This window comes from Rhyacophila brunnea, unplaced genomic scaffold, assembly GCF_057557595.1.
Source record: "Rhyacophila brunnea isolate RB1 unplaced genomic scaffold, BYU_Rbru_1.0 scaffold_8, whole genome shotgun sequence".
NCBI classification, from domain to species: Eukaryota; Metazoa; Arthropoda; class Insecta; order Trichoptera; family Rhyacophilidae; genus Rhyacophila; species Rhyacophila brunnea.
In genome coordinates this window covers 8915296-8928987 of record NW_028233350.1, presented here as the reverse complement: position 1 = coordinate 8928987, position 13692 = coordinate 8915296, and the positions used below count along the sequence as shown (strand labels likewise).

The 13692-nt window shown below is 28.8% G+C and overlaps 1 protein-coding gene across 1 annotated transcript in view; it reads right to left on the bottom strand.

Annotated features, from left to right (window-relative positions):
- Window positions 1–1312: 1312 nt before the first annotated feature.
- LOC147063888 (uncharacterized) overlaps window positions 1313–13692 on the bottom strand; it is a 34397-nt gene continuing 22017 nt past the window's right edge. The window contains exon 2 of the mRNA XM_085958886.1: window positions 1313–1556. The gene's annotated coding sequence lies outside the window, so the exon portion shown is untranslated. The remainder of the gene's footprint in view (window positions 1557–13692) is intronic.

The following is a 13692-nucleotide window of genomic DNA, read 5'->3' as shown; positions in this document are numbered from 1 at the left end:
GAAGTTTGCAAAATATTATAAATATAAAAAGTATTGATAATTATTATAGTACAACCGAAATAACTATCGACTCAAAAAGACATTTTATAAATAATTTTTATTTTTAATGGTGTTAACAACAGGGCAAGACATACCAAAATATTAATATAATTAATTAGATACGATGGTATGACAATAATGAAAAGATATACAAAGTGTTATATGACATAGGTATTATAACCCAGTGTTAGAAATAAAATGCTTAGGTTTTATTTTTCATACAAATCGGTCACATGTTTTGGTGCACGCATAAATATATAGGTAGGTATATTTTGCTAATGTGAAAATTTCTCCTAAGTTTTTTTTAATAATAATAAATTATGTTGTTTGTAGTCGTGAAATCCTTGTCATCTCGTTTATATTTTTATAATGAACCCAAAAAATCAAAGAATATAAATACTATTTTATTTGGTACAGATTCAATTAAATATTTTTTTATTTTTTTGTTTCTCTATTGTGTGGGTTATATTTATTATAATGTAAATCTCTTGATGTTAATGTTATATATGTTATGTCCACAACGTTTTGTTTTCTTAAAAAATAAATAAATAAATATTTTTTTATGTTTCCAGGGTCAGTGGCGAGGAGTGGAGGAAGGCTGTTAAGATTCTATGTAAATAGTGCACACGAAACAGTGTCAGTCGTACTTATTTGTTTTTATTGAACTAAGAATACAATCTGCAGATAGTGCTGGCTAGTTTTTAAAATTCAATTATACCTTGCTTAATTCAAACCATAATAGTTTAGGTATGCTATGGACGATCCGACAAAAATGGTTCACACTTTTTCAGTAATAATTATTTGTTTTTGTTTAATGAAAAATACATGTTACAGACGGTGTTAGTTAGATTTTTAAAATTCATTAATCTCTGCCTATCCAAACCATAATCGTTAAAAAATATTCTTCTATATTATAAAGTATATAAAATTATGTATGGTTTAATTGCATAATTTTAGATACCTACTTAATAGGTAAATGAATATTTTTTGACTATTATCTACTATCATAGGTGGGTTTACGCAGAATTTATTTGAATTTTAAAAACTAACTAACAATATCGACACAAATCGAAATCAAACACGTTCGACTGACAAAGTTTTGTGTGCACTATTTATGTCGGATCTTAACAGCCTACCTCCACCCTTCGCCACTGAGAGATATAATAGACATAACTCGCTTGACATCCCAGTGCCTATTTACTATTAGGGTTAAATTATGTTAGTAAATATAAGTAAGTATTTCATTATAAAATCATAAAATATCAGCAACACGAATGTTGTATGACTTATGTTTTAATTTTTTTTATTAATATTTATTTTAATACAAATTCAAAAAAAAATATTATAATCTAAGTAAGTATTCATTAAGTATACATTCTATTTTCATATAATGATGAATATATTAGATGTAGCACTGCATTCTAATACTACGTTGAAAACTATCATTTAATTCAAAATATATTTCGATCAATAATTAATTATGAATAATATTTCTTCCGTCCGGTTCCCGACAGCATCTGAAAAATAATAAAAAAAATATTGATATATTAAAAAAATAATAAATTTTATCAACTTAAACGAAAATAACGCATTGTTTGTTTATGATAGTAAAATTCCTTTCACAATATTATGTTTTCTATTGGAATTTTATGAGATTGTTTCCATTTTAATTATAATCTCAAGAATATTTAATTTATATTTTATTATCCATGTTTTATAAAAGGTATATAAATTTTATATACGTATTTGAATTTGTATAGTAAATAATATACTTTATAATCAATACAATGTTATTCTATGAAACTACTGTAGAACCATGAGCGATAAACGTTTAAAGGAATAACAAAAATTATGTATGTATACCTAGTATTATTACCACCCACTGTTTATTTTTCGTAATATTTGGCAATCGATTCGAAGAAACGTAAATGTTATTGGTATGACTTAGGTAAGTACTAAATTTAACTACTAAATAGATACGTGCCAACATCATTTACATTATTTTAAATTATTCCTCCCCCTGAAGAGTAATTTCTAATTATATGTGACCTCTGATTTCTGACTAACGGACATAATAATATTATTAATTTATATCTAACATAAAGTCGTACGATGAATACAATCATATGTAGGTACATTATAGTACATACACAATTAATAAAAAATAATATTTGAGTTATAAATCTGCCATTTTTTATTCTTATGTTTACTTCTTTAGCAAAATGAATAATATTTTAATATTTATCAATATATTTTATTATCTTTGATATACAACATAATTTTTTTAATAAATTGCAGTAAGTATAGCAATAATTAATAAAATATTTAAGAGCATTATTTTGATGTACCGAGCCATCTATCAGAACCGTTTTTGGTTCTTTTCTATTTAGTGGAAGCCAGCGGTAAACAAATTTTTGAAAATAGCTGATATAGTGGATTATTTGTTTGGTTAGGTTATAATTCTTGAATTCATGAATTTTGCCGAAATCTTCTATGAAAATTTGCTGCTGTTCCCGCCTGGCTTCCACTAAACTGAGTTTTTTTTATTTTTTTTATTATAATATTAACATAATATAAATATTTCGTACACAAATATATTTTAAATATTTTATGGAAATTTATACATAATAATGAACCAGTACTCATTTATTTTATAGGAAGTGAAGTTTGTTTAATTGTTGATAATTATTGATAATAGCACATTATACTACGTATAAAAGTGTTAGGGAATTGAGATAAGAATGATTTATATATTCATTTGGCCGTGGAATTTTGTATTTTATCAATGAATTTAATTCGTATGTTGGCCGTATTATTATTGATAAAAATTTTCAAGTATTATTACCAAAACTATTTAAATTTAAACATATTTAGTTTAAATAATACATACAACGGGCACACTTGCGGAAATATGTTTCTACGACCATATTATTATGACTTATCAGTTAGTTACTTTTATTAATAATAATATTATCACTGATAGATAACCTTTAGAATACAGTTCGACACTTTCCATTTGTCGTTCTCCTTTTACCAGCATCGCACGGTTTCAATGGGACCTGAATAATTTTGGCCATCTGTGGCCCCACAGTTGTGCTCCTAGCATCTAATATTTCTTGAAAAACTATGACACGGTGAGGTCTCTTCATCTCGGCCACTTTGTTCGTATCCCCATTGACGGTGTACGCAACCAAAATAATCACGAAGAAAAACACCGAACTATTCATTTTGCCGGACTTAGTATTCAGTCAATATAATCAAATAATACATCCATGAAAAATAACTGTGTGTCAAAAGTGACACTTTATACCGCAATCTATCCGTCTACAATCTATATAATACACAGTCACCTGCATATTTACAGTCGATAATAGATAAGCTATCACGTCGCTTACAATTGACACACACGCTGAAACATCCAGAATTAATATGTGTTAGTTACTATTTATTATATTATGAAAAAGTTTATTTTTAATTTGATATGTTTAAATAGCGTGGACTGTCACCAAATGTGTCTACACACAGCGTTACTGTCAATTCTTTGTCCCACTGGGCATTCTATAGTGTTCATGGGAGCGTCTATCATTCGTTCTCTCACAACGGGGTCAGTATCATTCGTCTCACTTTGTATTTGCACTGTAGTATCGGATTTTTTTCTCTGAAATAGTTTCACAACTCTATTAATCGCATTAACAACCACAGTTGAGTTATTCAAAACAGATGTCTCCACACTGGCATCTGACAGCGATACAGTACACAAAACTGACACGATTAAAACCACCATTAACCGGGACATTTTCGCGATACAAGTGTGACAAACATAACACTCGTCTTTATAATATACGTAATTAATATACAGCCACTTGTTGACCTTTCAACTTGTATTTTGATTAAAAAATAAAAATACTATGTCAGCGGCTCAGCCTTGCCGTCTTCGTGATCAGTGATCAAAGTACCTACATAGCTATACTTTAAATACTGCTTATGTTATACCATTTATAATAAACAAACTTGGTTCAGCACAAATTTTATATCTGTCTTTCCCATTAAATCAAATATATTTATTATATTTCTAATTGAGTCGAATACTATTCCGTAGAGTTTTTTGTTGATCTTAGCGATATTTTGGACGAGGAATTTTAGGCGAATTCTGCGTTTTGGGTATCGTTAGATTAAAAAAAAAATATTGATCTCTAGGCTTAGGATTTTATGGCATTTAAATATTTTTTTTGAGCGGCCAAAATACACAAATACACAACAAAATATCAAAAATATCCATCTGTTTCAGACAATTTTGAACCATTTAAGACCCTATTTGTTAGCACCTATTTTTAAATGTATTTGGAGAATTACGTATTTTTACATATTCTAGGTTTAAGCACATATTTTCACAAAAACACAAAATTTCAATTTCAAAAGCAAAAGAAATAATGAGACACCGTTCCATAAAAAATGAATAATTGGCATCCATCACTTCAAATTATGGTCATCTGGTAAACACAATTGAAATGTTAGACTCATCTACAAAGTCACCAGTGGAGCAAATTAATATATTAAACAATACTGCTGCTAAAATAAGAAATGTTCCTGAACCAATTGGAATGACAATAAGTACAAAATTAATTAGTGTATTAAATAAAAATACTGGACTTCAAATGCTGTAGAATATTAAAGCTGTTTTGGAAAATCCATCAGATAAGTACCTCAGATATTTCAGTGTTTTCTACTTCAGAAAAAGTTTCATTTACATACGCAATAATAACATCTGTAGAAGTGGAAAGAAGTTTTTTCATGTAAAAAAATCAAAATCAAATCGTCAAAGATTTACTTTCAAAAATTTGAAGCATTTTTTTATTATTTATTGTAATAAAGCGTTTTCTGTTTGTGAATAAATAATAAATTTAACTGTTGAAATGTTATATTATTTATTGTAAAACTTACTTAAATTTTTAGCACGTATTTTTGTTTTTAGCACATAATTATTAAATTTTAATAACAAATTTTCCAATTATATGTACATATTTTAGGTACCTATTATTCATTTTTAGCACCTAAAAATCCTAGCCTACTGATCACTAATAACAAACATTCAAAAGTTGCTATTAATTACAACTAGGGATTGCAATACCGAATGAAAATACCAACACCGGTATTTCTGAAATATATGGGGAAAAAACAAGTATCTTCCAAAAAATATGTATACATACGTACATAATATTATAAAAATATCTTTAAAATATTAATATTTTATAACTAAAATAGGTACATATATAAAAACCTTTAAAACCAGATAAATATAAGATATGGTAGAGATGCTCATGTTTACAAATACCTAGTAGTAGAACTATTGGCACTTTCTTCTTCCAGTTGCAATACAGCATATCGATGATCTCATGTCAAGATACTGTATCTGACCTATATGACGAAAATTATTTTTTATGTAAGTACTAAAAACAACAAAAATATGTCCATCGACTGCGAAAGTCCCGTACATGTAGTTATTTTAACAAAAATGACACAGCGATTTTAGTAATTTCCCGTATATGAACATTGCAGGAATAAACATGTAATACCCCGTATCTTGCCTCTAAGCTGTCAAGCGTGTTGCATGATGTGTGTTGAATTCAGCTTCAAAATGTCACTTTCGAATTATTTAAAAGGTAAAACAGTAAGTAATATAACAAAATTGGATGTTTATCCTTATATATATAATATGTCACATTTTATTGGATTTTATCATTAAATTAGGCGTTATGTGCTTTGTTTTATCACTTTTTATGTTATGGTTTATTGGTATGCTATCTAGTTACAACATGTGTGAACTATTATAGTCCGATACGGTATTTTAGTTTTTTAGCTTCCTGCACAATTTGTAAAAGGTTACTTACGGGATATTTAACATTAGGCCATCGATATCGGTATTCTCTGATTTTTAAAACCGGTATTTCGGTATCGAAAAATAATGGGATACCGGTTTTGAAATACCGGTATTGCAATCCCTAGTTACAACTAACGGGTAGTAAAGTCGAGCTTTAACGTTTGTGATGAGATACTCTATCCAGTTAGCACCTAGAGCCATATTGGGCCCAAGGTCTGTGGTTTACAAAAAAAATAGTAGACCTAATGAAAATATTATGTAATCCATGCCCATTGTAGCAAAAATGCGACAAATATTATAGAGAAAATGGAATATACTCGTAGCATAATATACAGAGCTTATTATTTATTATAAACTAATCAGTACTATAAATTAACGATAAAAATTAGAAATTGATATTATATAAATTGGGGAAAACCGCAATAAATTTGCTGAAACAGGACATAAATAAATAGAGAAAAATAGCAATAATAGCAATAGATAATATCATGTTTATTGCTTTGTTCGACTCTCTGAAAACTAGGTACGTCATAATAAAAATAAGCGGTCATCCTTTTAAATTCAATATAAACGGATGTGCTATAGAGCTGATTAGACCGATGGAAAATATTTAAAATTTATAAAAAGAATTTTAACATTAATATTATTATTATATAGGAGAATAACGCAAAAATTTTCGAAATTAAAAAACGATGTGGGTCTTGTGAGACGTAATAATAGAGAAGAATTTGCAATTCTGTGAAGCAAAATCAAAATCGATTATTTTTTCCAAACATCAGATAATATATACATAGATAAAAAAATTCAGTCTTTTCTAGTTCAGTGGTGTAGTGATGACATCGAATAAAATATGTTCTGAACAAAGATATTAAAGAATATTTTCTTATCTAAAAATGAGGAAAATAAGAAATCTGTGAGACCATTCAATTTCACTTAAACTCTGAAATTCAATTTTTTTACTTGAAAAACTGACAATAGCGTTAAATTCATTATCTCTGCTGAATGTTGTCAAATTCTTGTGCCAGGCGACTCGCTTAGATGTTGGTAGCGTTGCTTTCAAATGACACTAAAACTGTTTCAAAGTAAACTCGTCGTGACCGCAATGCCTACGTCTACTAAATACATTTTAACTATATTGCCTATCACACAACTACTATTTTTTTTTTCAAAACTTGTCTACTACTTAAACTGGCACTACTACTGACGTTATGTTTAGTAAACTTTATATTTTTTTGATAATTGAAAACACTATGATGTTATTGTATAAGTACGTCAAATCAAATCCTAGATAGGTACTTGAGAAAGCTTACTACTTGGGGGAAATCCTTTTTTTATTAAACAATTTTTGTATACCTATAGGTAGAATTTTACTACATACCCATAAATGCTGAATCTCTTAATAAAATTAATATTTCGTTTAACCGTATAAAATTCTATTCAGTTGAGTATAACTATAATAATAAACGAAGTCAAGTCGAGGGGGCCAGGACCCTCATCGGGCTATTAAATAGTTATTCAAAACAAATTCTTTAAGTATATTCTTTGAGGAAATAGAAATAAGTGTTTATTGTAATACGTCTACAATTAATATTATATTATACCTAAGTACCTATGAGTATTAGTAGATAGGGCGACATCTTCCATTTTTCCTCCTGTGACCCTGTTTGCACGGTTTTGGTGGAAGATTAACCATGTTTGCCATTCTTATTGGCACGGGAGTTATCCTATTTGCCAACACTTCTTTAAAATTAATCACTCTCATTGGTCGCTTCGGTACGTTCGTCGCGTTTTTATCACACACACATTGTACAACTATTAATGATAAAATAATTATGGCAACACAAAAACAGCACGCCTTTGAACTTTTCATGTTGAAATATTGTTCTTTTTTCAAATTTTCTATTAGTGTATACGTCGCTATATTAATATCGTATATAAGTCCTAACCATGGGCACGTTATTTTATCGTTAATATCATAACGTAAATGGTGCGTACTTGATTGAATAAACAATTCTTTTCATACTGTCACTTAACAAGCAATTGAAGCGCTATGCTATGACTGTGTGTTACACAGATACAATAAAACATTACAATATTGTTAACACGACGAATTACTAATTGATAACAGTAACAAAAAATATAGATATGTACGTACATACATTATAATATTGCGGTAATATATTTGGCTGTCAGTCTACTCATAAAAGCTACGTCGTTAAAATATGTGTATTATAATAATTTATAACTTATTAAATTTGTAAAGTATGGAAATTAAATATTTTCGTAACGCTGGAACTTTGGCATTATTTATTTGAACCATAATTTTTTTTTGTCTGCATTATGTGTAAGTATCTACATAATATTTAGTAAACTTATTTTGACGAATAATTCTCAAGATTTGAAAAATAAATTTGTATTTTTTTTAAACATACCTACATAATTTGGAAATTTGTCAAAAGTATATACATATAAATGGTGATACCAACTCAATTCGTATCATCATATTGATCGGCGATATTAAATATATTACGGGAATTACAAATTCTATATTAATATCCATTTCCTGGAGTGTCCAATTATTGCAAACTTAGTAAATAGCTTACTACAGATATTTCCGCGATATCTATATTTTATACAATTAGTCAGCTACTCGGATGCCCATTGACGCAAATGACAGTAAGTAGCTGACGCGATTAATACCTATACCTAGTTATTTCTAAAATTATAAAGGGTAAGTATTATTATTTTGATGTATAAATAGCGAATAATAATTCATCGGAAATGTCACTCGAATATACGTTTCCGGCCTGTTACTATCTCAATCTCCGTATGGTCCTGCACAACATTTTAACCACACCAACATCTAATTGCTATACCAAACGAGTATTTTCTCAGATGAATTTAAAATGGTCATATATTCTTTAGAGTTGATGAAATCGAAATTACTTGTTCAATTGTTCAATTCAACATAATTTATATTCATGAGCTGAATATAACCAATATTATTAACTCTTCAGGAGGTAAAATCTTCAGCCATGTACAAATAGGTGAATGTCGGGAAAAAAATTGTTTAATATTATTATTTTAATAGTTAACGAGTTTTGAAAATTATGTTGTGTCATTTATTATCGAGATTATAGAAATGAACATCAGAAATAATATTGAAGTAGGTATTATGCCTTTTTTAGGGGTGCCGGACGAAATCCCGAAGGCCGAAATCCCGATGCTAAAATCCCGAATGGCCGAAATCCCGAAAGCCGAAATCCCGAATACCGAAATCCCGAACGCTGAAATCCCTAATGGCCAAAATACCGAATGGCCGGAAAAAGATTGCGCAATTATTTGCATTTTTTTTCGGGATTTTGGCTTTCGGGATTCCGGCCATTCGGGAGTTTTGGGACCCAAACCCTTTTTTTAGGTTGTCTTGCTTTTTGTTACTAAATCCCATTTTTTTATTATTTCGCATGGTAAATATCCCGATTTGGTAAAATAATTATCTGGCAATGCTGATCTAAATTCACGTTCATGTAAGTAGAATAATTATAATATAATATATATTATCCTATATGTATTATATTATTCACTAAGTAGTAACTATGTTTAAGCTGTAAGCAATAATTTTGAAAAGCAAAAACATTAAAAGAGACTGAAAGGCGTCTTGTAAGAAGAATATGTCATTCTAATTATTATTTGTATGCGAGATTTGTGCGGAAATGCAAGATAACGATTGCGAATAGAAACATTAATTCAAAATGCTTTGCGGATGTTGAGAGTCTCGTGGACGATCAAATGGACAAACGGTTCCATAACCAGAGAGCCTGAAATTCGAAATACACCGTTTTGGTTTAATTACGCCGGATTCTCCAGTTATTTTTCGTCTCATATCCTACAAAGAAGGTATTAATTAAAAAAAAAAAAAAAAAAACTCGACATTTTCGAAGATCTCAAGGACGGATAGAAAGAGAAAAGTTGCTGACAGCTGGTCAAACCGAAAATACTATGGATTTTTATTAACATTATAATTAATATTTTATCTGAATATACGAGTATTATCGGAACCGAACCGCGGAGAAGGCTACTAAACGATGGTCACGTGTCATTATATCCACGTGTCAGTAAGTGGGTACTGAATCCTCTTAAATAGTCTTTTTTAATTCGAAATGTATTAGGTAGTAATATTCATTAATTGGCAGTATCAAATGATAAAACACAAAAGTTCCAATCTAATATTCAGTTAAGTATCGAGAAACATTAAATATATATATAATATTTTTAATTCAACAATAAATTAACGATCAACAAAATAAACTGCACTTGATTTTAAGTGTATATTATACAATGACATTAATATGGATGAATCATCTGGAAAAGAAAATGACACTCACTTTATTGCCGGGTCTGCCGAATGGCATAATCTGTTCTAACGCCATTACAATAAAGGTGATATTGCTATAAATTCCTAATGCTTTTTGTTGGGTCTGCCGAATGATTCGGTTCGAACGGGTTCGCTCAAATGACCATTGACATTAGAAACACTGCTCTAACGCCATTACAATAAAGGTCATATTGCTATAAATTCCCGATGCGTGATATCGTATAATGGAGATTGTTTAACGTCTACTATCTACATACACACGCGAATTTACTTGCTAGCTACTGTATTGAGTGCGTCGTCCATTAATAATGTCATTGATATTATATCAAATTTTCTGTATATATTGTTGTATGTTGTTATTAGTTGACATTCTTGTGATAAGAAAAAATATAATAAAACAAAAGTTGTCATTCAAGTCCAAAATTACCACTGCAAAAATGATGATTGTCCCTACCATTAAAAAACGATGATCGTCTATTATTTTTTCACACTTAATTTACATTTTGATCAATACGTACCGAGAAACATTAAATATATATTATATTTTTAATTCATCAATAAATTAACAATTTACAAAAAAAAACTAGTATAAAACGTCCGTTATTTGAATAATTACATTTAATCTTAGGTTAGGTGGTAATATATTTAATTTTTAAAAAAAAATATTTATATTACAATAACAAATTTTCTTAGTAATTTTATTACCTACGTCATTCATTATTTATCTTATAAGTACTTTAAAATGTAAATTATCAGCAAAATGTATTAAATTGCGTCTTACATATTATTATGTTGTCGCTAGATGCCTCTAGTAACACTAGACTAATCCTTAAATTGAATGTTGAAGTAAAAATATGAGCATAAAAACGGTCATACCAAATGATTAAATTCATTGTATTTTTATCAATCGATTTTAGCTATCTGTGTAAAAACGTCAATTCACTAGGTGTGTTAATAATTTATTATAAAAATATAAACCTTCAGTAAATTTTTCTACACGTTCCATTCGACAACTTTCGATATCCTTCTCCGCATGGTTTTCCAGCAACGTAAAGTATCCTGGCCAATTGTGTCGAATTACTCTCGGGATCGTCATTGTCCAAAAATGTCTTTAAATTTTCTTCTTCTTGAGTGGCATCATCATCGCTTGAACTTAATTTGTCAGGAATATGAGCATTACTGACGATAACAAATAAAATCGCAACACACACGCACGCCACTGTCAATTTCATCTTTGTTAACAGATTTGAAATTGGAACGAATTTATATTAATTTAAATAAATGAATTTAACCGTAAAAACCGTTCTATCGCCTCATAATGTAACGAGAGCAATAAATATTAACTCGTAATATAAAACTACTAAAATATTATTATTGTTTTGCATAAAATTGCGTCAAAAAAATAATCAAACTTGCCAAGTGAGATAAGTGATGTGAAACCTACTTTATTATTAGAGTTGATATAATAAATAATTGTATTATTTCATCATAAAACGAATAAAAATATTATAAGTTTTCCGATATAGAGATACAGCATAACGACATCTGTCGGAAAATCACGGCAATATTATTGCTAGAGATTGAAAGTATAATTATTTAAAAATAAAATAATTACAGATTTTTCACATAATTATAGTATTGATATGAAAAATATTCTATATTCTAAAAATATAATAGTAATAATACATTTTATTGCTCAAATCGATTTTATTTACTTACATGAAAATATTCCATTAAAACTTTGCATCTTAATCGTACTTAGGTACTCGTATTTCTAGGAATTGTTTTTTTTATCATGAAAAAACGTCAATACTATAAAATAAATATATAAATAATTTGGATGATAAATTATTGATAATGGGACAATACAATTATTATAATATTATTTAGAAACCTAATTTTGTTATCTAAACTAAATAAATAATGAAAGTTAATATCTAAATTTACTATTGTTTGAGTCTACAAATATACATTGGATATATTATTGACGATGAAAATGAGTAATAAATAAATATATTTATCATCAGTTATTTATTTGAATTAATTATTATCACTTATGGCATTTTAACCTTTAGAATACAGTCCGACACCTTCCATTAGACGTTCTCCGTTTACCGGGATCACACGGTTTCAATGGGACCTGGATAATTTTGGCGATTTGTGGTCGTTTAGTAGTGGTTCTCGCATCCATAACCTCTTCAAAAACTATGACTCTGTGAGGCTTCTTTACCTCGGTTACATTCTTCGTGTCTCCAATGTCGGTGAATGCAACCAAAAGAATCACGAAGAATATCACGGAACTATTCATTTTGCCGCACTTATTGTTCAATCATTATAAAAAAGACATTAATTATTATGTAATTGTCAAAAATTAACACTTTACGACGCAGTCTATCCGTGTGCTATCTTACAATCAACTGCAAGCCTACTGTTGATAGTAAATTAACTAACACATCGCTAACAATTGACACACACACTAAAAATTCTTAAAATTTTATGTATTACTAGTATTTATTTTTAATGTGACGTTTTTACGACGTAAGTTGTCACCAAATATATCTACATACGGCGTTATTGTCTATTCTTTGTCCAACTGGGCAAATTATAGTGTTTATGGGAGCGTCAATCATTCTTTCTCTCACAACGGGGTCCGTATTATTCGATTCACTGATAGGCACTGGAGACTCGGAGACTTCTCTATAAAATAATTTCACTATCATATTAAGTGCATTGACGACTCTCGTAGAGTTATTCGAAGGAGATGTCTCCACACTGGCATCTGACAGCGATACAGTCAACAAAATCGACACAATTAAAAACAACATTGACCGGGACATTTTCGCAATACAAGTGGCAGACGTTATACTCGTTTTTATTAAATACGTAATTAATATACGGCCGCTTATTGACCTTTAAACGAATATTTTGATTAAAATAATTATTATATCACGATGTCATCAAACCAGCTTTGCTAGCTTTGTGAGCATAGTTGTAAGCATTGATAATAAAATTATACAGGAGATAAAATTATACAGTGATTAATTTTATTTATGGAATAAAATAACCATATATAAATTAAATTACTTTCGATTTAAATGTACCTAAAAGTTTGCCATGTTTTGATTTAACTTACAATAAAAACATTCACATTTCAAAATGGTTGCCATGTATATTTTGGTTGTTTTCTAGTTTTTCTATTAGCAATTGCTATTATAAGGTAAATAGTCCGAGTTTATCCAAATGTTTCTATCAATATATAAATAAGTTAATACATTGTTTAATCTACTTATCATCTAATAAATTGAAATTTAGAATAATATCGCAACAAAATTCTCAGTTAGCGATTCCAAAAATTAAAATACAATACACCTAATTTACGTCAAGGATTTTTAATATTTTT